Genomic DNA, 7,223 nt, shown 5'->3' with positions numbered 1-7,223 from the left:
TACGTCATTCGAATGGAAAATTTGAAATTGAGATATGAATATTTGAAACAAAAGTAAGTGTTTTGTATTCTTAAAATGTGTTTTTAAAACATTTAAATGATTACATTGTAAAACTTATGGAAGCAATTTTGTTTGTAATTACATAAAATAATCTTGCTCTCATTTAGTCATTTTTAAAAACGAAAAATTCTATAATTTAACGAGGTTTATTTCTGAAATAAAACTTTAAAAAAAAATGAATTGGCATTCATTTCGTAACACTTCATTATAAATTATTATGAAAAATACTTCGTTATTAGTGTTACACAATTTTTATTATTTTACAAGAACACTACTACAGTTTCGGGAGAGCACTCCTCCCATCATTTTATATCACCCGTCGATGGGAGGAGTGCTCTCCTGAAACTGTAGTAGTGTTCTTGTAAAATAATAAAAATTGTGTAACACTAATAACAAAGTTTTATTTTCATAATTATTTAAAACGTTTTTCCTTAATATTTGCAGGAAATAGGAAAATAATTGCCGACGTTTATATAAATTCGTTTTACACAATTTACTTAAAAAAGGTTTCGAACCTTCTTGATAGCGGAAAATTTACTGGTCTGTTAGGATCCTATTTTGCACTTTGTATAAATAGAGTAACAAATAATAAATTATTATCAGAACCTAATAAGAATTTTGTAATTAACACTTAAAGTAAAAATTATCAAAATGAAGCTCCATGTAAGTAACTGGTTTATTTTTTCAAAAGATGTACTTTGTATTACCAATATTACAATTATAAATTGTAATATAATTGTTGTTAAATGTTTCGTCAAAGCTCTGTGTTTTTTATCTTTCTTTATTTTGCAATTTGACTTTACATGTGATACTTATCTAGTTCATTGTTAAAAATTTCCGTTGATTGATTAAATTAATAATATCCGTTAATAAATTAATAAAGAACATTGTAACAAGTTGGTATAACATTCGCCGAAGAAAATGAAATCAGTACACATTGTCATGTTTTTATGATTGAATCATCAATTGATAAATTGGATCAATTGGAGTCACTATAAAATTCATGCTACAATTCTATTAAAAATGTACTCAATAAGTATTTTCATCAGATATGGAAAACCTCATTATTAAAAATGTGAAAGTCTTAAAACTTACTTTACTTATTGGCTAGTTAACTTAATTTTATTTTTCAATTATCCAACAAAAACCTAATAATCACCTTTTTGAAAATAGTGCCGATCACAAAAATGGCATTTCCAATTTGCAGAAAACACGCACAGGACTAGAAATGTCTGGCGGTACTTTAAAAATCATTAAAACTGGTAAAATACAAAATTAGAATTTTGTTATAAAAACTGAAATATTAAAAAAAAATATATCTTCATTGTTTATCATTTGTCAAAGTTATAAACATTCCAACTGTTGGGTAGATTTGATTATTCACTCTTTTCACAAAGGTACTATTATCTGAGTTTCGCTTTCCTATAATTGGCTGCTTTCTGCACAACTACGTTCATTTTTTTATGGATGCATAACACTTTTGAGAACTTGACTAATGTTGCCTTTTATTGATTGGTTTCAGTAATCACTAAGACATAAGCCCTGAACATGCCTAGAATTCCATATTTATTATAATTAGAGCAAAGATGCCGGGTTTTAATAATATCAAAAAACCGGAATATCGGACCAAAACGCGATGTTAAATATTAACTTCTCTATTACCAGGATTTCGATATATGATGAGATTTTTTTTATTTTCTCTGGTTTTTAAGTATCAAACTTAAAATGAGATTCTTTGTCACGCCATACGACTTTTCAACCGATCAGAATTCAGAATCCCGATTTCGTTCAACCAAACTCCGTCACTAGCGGCAGTAGCGACAGTAGCTTCCTAGTCGTTTTAGTTAACATTACTACTAAAAACCATGCCCGCCAACAACACGCTGAATATTTCCTTTATTTACATTTTATTTAACGCTTACAGACTTGCTTAAAATTTCCCAATTTTGTTTACTTATTTTATTAGAGATGTTTCTGTCACGTTTAAAATACATGTACCTACTTAAGCTTGTGGGGTTCATAGTCCATGATTGATGACACACACATACGTGCTAAATCACTTCACCTGAAATATAGAGCGACGACCAATGAAGCAAGTCTTTATTGGTAGGACTAAACCACAACAACAAGCTTAATCCTACAAATAAATGTTATAATTTTTTTGTGTATAACCACTTACCGACTTTTTTATGTCTACCGGTTTCGAGACGTACCCGTCTTCTCGTTAGGATACCAATTCAACCAACATGCAAAACTCATATACACCTTTACGCTGGTCGTTGCACAAAAATATAAAACCAACACGACGTGCATTTTAATAAGCAACCCGTACATGCACTGATTAGGTTGTGAAAATATTTTATGTTGTGGGAGAAATAGTTGATAAAAGAGAGAGGAGATGAAAGGAGGGGCATAAGATTAATAGGTTTAGGGTAATCATTACAATGAAATATCGTATAATGGGCTATATTTTAAAGTTTAATTGGTGTCCTGACGAAGAGACGGGTACGTCACGAAACCGGTAGACATAGAAAAGCCGGTAAGTGGTTAAATAAATATATTTAATAACATTTAGTAAAATGTTGGACCATAAAGTTAATGCTTTGAATATCCTCAAAATAGTCCTCATTTTTTTATTTTTTTTAAAGGAATAACCCGCTAAGCCTCTATTTTGAGGCTTGTCAGCAGGTGGGATAGAGGGGATATGAAAGGAGGTGATGAAAAATACACCACAACCCTTAGACCAATTGAGAAAAAATCTTTCTTTTACTTTTTTCTTGCAACTGGCGGGAATCGAACCCGCGACGCCAGTTTCACAGTTGGCCGTCTAACCAACTGCGCCACGGCACCTGTATACACAGGGAATTTGAATAATCGTTGTCGATTTACTTTGAAACGCTTTTATTTCCATCTTTTACGACGATTTAAACCTGAAAACTGAATACGGTGAAGAAAAAAAAAAAGTTATTTTTATGTATTTATTTATTTTATTTGACACTTTATATACATATACAATAAATATACATATAAAGGCGGGCATATTGCCTTAAGGCGATTTCTTCCTACCTACCCAAACCGTTCAGTTTGAGAAAATTATAAATACACTGACAATACATGGACATATTGAATCTTACAATTTTATACAAAAATTAAAAGCAAAGATTAACAAAAATAAATATAAATATTTAAAAAAATAACACTATACTATGAAGAGAGGAGAGGGGATGGAAAGGAAAGAAGAAGGATAAAGGAACAATTTAAATATTTAGATAGTGACATTTCAATCTTGACTTAAATGTAAATAAAGAAGGGGCGTCTCTAACATTAGTGGGTAGATTATTCCACAATCGAGCGGCTACTACTGTGAAAGAGGAGGCAAAAAAACTTATTCAATGTTTGGAAAAAATATCGAGAAAATATCGAAATACCGGGTTACCGATGTTTGAAATTGTAATATCGAAAAAATACCCGTGTTAGAAAAATGGTTCGAGAAACTATATTCTCGTTATATAACTGCTGTAATTCGCTTAGGCAATATACATTAATAAAATAATGGGTAACCTTTCAGGTAATTTTCCTCTTTTTCTTCCTGGTTTTCTTCGCGATATCTCAATCTGCCGGGCTTCCATGTAAGTATTCTCATATCTTCATATCCTCTCAAAACTGTATTTAACTGACATCAGATTTAACACAAAATATTAATTATTTATTTTATACAGTATAATATTATTTATTTTTTTAAACATTAACGGTTCAAAGAACCCTTTACAAAAAAATGATAATTTACAGAAATAATCACAGCAGTTCACAATAATCATGTAGTACATAGTATGAAATAATAGAATAATTAAAACTAAACAATTTAGTAAATATATAATACAAAAAGTCAAAAAGAAACATAACACTTCTAAATAAAGATAGCAATAACCACGAGAAAATCTTACGTACTAAATATAAATATAACACAGTAAAGTTGAGACTCTACAGCTCTAATAATGATGAAAGTAGGTTGAATGCTGTCGAAATGCGATCCCTCAAGCGAATGTGTGGTAAAACGATGTATGATAGGTGCACAAATGTCGAGATCCGTGAAGTGTGTAAGGCTGAGACATGCATTATTGACAGAATCAAGAAAGGGGTGCTGCGTTGGTTTGGACATGTAGAGCGAATGGACAGCGAAAGAACGACTAAAAGGATCTACGATGCAAATGTTGATGGATGCAGAAAACGAGGAAGACTGAGAAAGACATGGCACGATCAAGTCCATCAAATACTTGAAGATGGACATGTCAAAAGTAGGAATAATCGGCGTGCGTGCATAAGAAGATGTATGAATGTAGAGGAAGCGAGGTCTGTATGCCAAGATAGAGTGTTATGGCGTTCTATCCTCTCTGCCTACTCCCACGGGGAAACGGCGTGATGGTTTGTTGTTGTTGTTGTAAAGTCGAGAATAACTAAATAATAATAATAATAAAAAATATACAACATTAGTACTTATAAAATAAAAGTTTTTTGAGCAATAAAAAAAAATATTTGCGTTCTTATGATTTTCCCAAATATTTAATTTTGAGGTCCATTTTCAACGAGTTGTAAATAACTCACTATTAGAAAATGGAATCGAGTTGGGGTAGAGTGGGATTCGAACCACGGACCTTCGGTCTGTGAGTCCGAGACACTAGCCACAGGACCCCAACCCGATTTTGAAGTTCAATTACTAAATAATAATACCTCTATTTAGTGAAATCATCATAATCAGTTGGTTGGAAGAAGTTGCCATTTGGCAATAAATCCACTAATGTACAATTTAAAATTATGTCTATCATGTTATATAAAGAAATAAAAAATCACGTATTCCAGGAAACAAAGTTAAATTTAATAATATATTTTAAAATAAATCCATTATTTTTCTAAAAAATAACGAGTGAGAATTCGTTTTAGTTCATGAACAGAATTCGTATTGAAGATATCAAATATTTGTTCTAATTCATTTCCACACCCATGTATCCTGGGTATGGGAGAGTACATTTTAAAGATGGTCCGCAAATTGTATAGGTACTATTGATAATTTTACATTTGAAAAAAAGATAAAAATTATAGCATTACTTTTATTTGTGAAGTAACATTGTTTAAAGCATTTTTGGGTAATTCAAAAATTAGCCTTATGTGAAACATCAATTATCTCATTTTGAGGTTTTGAGGTTGTTTGAGGTGGAAATTTTTGCATAATACCTTCCATATATTCATTATCAAACTCATCAAACCGTTCATTATAACGTCACAAAATGGCTAAAAAAATACTTTCCTGTGTTATTGTGATTCACGACATTGGCCCTTATAAATCCAAGCCACGGATATATGAATTGATTAAATTTAAATGGAAATATCTGACACACTAATTGTAAAATAAATAAATTAATTATTCATTTCCTGCCCCTACCATTGAGATATAATATATAGAGATAACACTCGCACTTCGAGATAAAAAGTCGTCCCTAAAGGAAAAGGAATGGCCAGCCGAGGGAGCAAGTGTCGCACGTCATATCACGTAGACTTTGGCAAGTAAAACACGTAAAACAGTAAAAAGCACTGACTGTTTATATCGGTCTACTGTAAGTTCTATTCAGTATGTCGCTCGCAGTAGTATGCGGAAAGCCGCATACGCGTCACCTTTGTTTACCGTTTCACTGTGCGCCCGACTAACTGAGCGGGACTGAAACAGAAGATAGCTTACGACTGATAACATATTAATAAAACGTTTTTAACATTAAAATAGCTATTTTAAACAAGTATTGATTAAGATAAAAACATTACTTACTAGTGAAAGGCTATAAAATTTCTTTTCCAGATCGATTTGTGCAGTATCTTACCGTACATATAGGTATTATAGTTTAATTGCGATGAGAAAAGTAGCCGATGAACGCTCGCAACAGACTAAAATCCATTCTATCAAACATATGCCAATTGGCTGCAGGTTGAGGGAACATATTTCGAACGCTTGTGTTTGATCTAGTTATATAGGTACCTCAATAACCACTTCAGCATTTGTACACCAACCACTGAGTAACTTTACCATTATTGTTGCATGAAAGTAGGAGGATCAGTCTTTGAAATATTTTAGTGTAAAACTCCTTCAGAAATAAACATTTCTTGTCAACCATGTCAGGGATTGAACGGGAGTCCTCTTGCGTGACCACGAGGTGAAAAATAAGTAATAATAATATGTTTTTTTTTACATTTTAGCTGGAGGAAGTGACAGTAGCCACAGTGATAGCGACAGCCATGAGGGAGGCCATGGGCATGGGGGAGACTATGGCGGTTATGGGAAATAAATAAATCAACACCATGCAGCCTATCAATTAATAACAATGTACTAAAAATTAAATCTGCTATAAATTTATAACAAGTTTTTTTATGTAGTATTAACTCAAGTGTTATAAAATTATGCTTCAAATAAAAGTTTTTTTTAAATATTAATTTTCTTCAGGTTTAACTACATACCCAATACCCAAAAGAAACCGGACTAATATTGAAAAAAAAATAAATTGTTATTAATTTTTTTTAAAACCTATAATAGCCTTTAGAGTATTCTCTATTGGAGCTAGTATTCTTGTCAAATATTTATTCCATTATTGGTAACATTTTTAAGATTCGTTTTATGTGACGCTTGACAGCGCAAAATGTTTCATAGACTCATTACTTCAAAAACGTAAAAAAAAGTGATATTTTCCTATTTAAACCTGTGTCCAGGAGGATTAGTAGGTAATACAGTCCTCTGTGAAAATTTGAACCCGATCCCTGGATGAGTGTTTACGACTCGATGGCTGCTTTCAGGTGAAAATTATGAATCACGAATCGAGTGGAGATAAGTCTGCCTCGTTGTGTAGTGGTTGGCGGTTTCGTCTACAACTACTCGAGGTCTTGGGTATGATTCTCGGTAGGGTGGACTTGAAATATTTATTTTAAAGGTTGTTTAAACTGCAATGTTTTATCGTTCCTGGACTGCCGCTAGAAGTGTAGGACGGATCAGTTTACCTTCATGTAACGATCAAAACACCCAGGATTATGTTTGGAAATGCATTGCCCTATTCACCATTGGGTTTGGAAAGGCAAGTGATGATGATATACTAAGGCAATGAGCTCCTTGGGGTTCTTGAAAAACGTAT

The 7,223-nt window shown here is 32.2% G+C and overlaps 1 long non-coding RNA gene across 1 annotated transcript; it reads left to right on the top strand.

Moving 5' to 3' along the window:
• The first annotated feature begins 673 nt into the window (after positions 1–673).
• LOC148272584 (uncharacterized) lies at positions 674–6,502 on the top strand. The gene is made up of 3 exons (XR_015824815.1): positions 674–723; positions 3,629–3,689; positions 6,301–6,502. It is a non-coding gene; the product is annotated as an uncharacterized LOC148272584 (long non-coding RNA).
• Positions 6,503–7,223: the final 721 nt, after the last annotated feature.

This window comes from Micrasema longulum, unplaced genomic scaffold, assembly GCF_059751315.1.
Source record: "Micrasema longulum isolate JH-2025_06_02 unplaced genomic scaffold, ASM5975131v1 h1tg002281l, whole genome shotgun sequence".
Lineage (NCBI taxonomy): Eukaryota > Metazoa > Arthropoda > Insecta > Trichoptera > Brachycentridae > Micrasema > Micrasema longulum.
The sequence above is the reverse complement of the archived record's forward strand: the minus strand, read 5'-3'. Positions and strand labels throughout refer to the sequence as shown.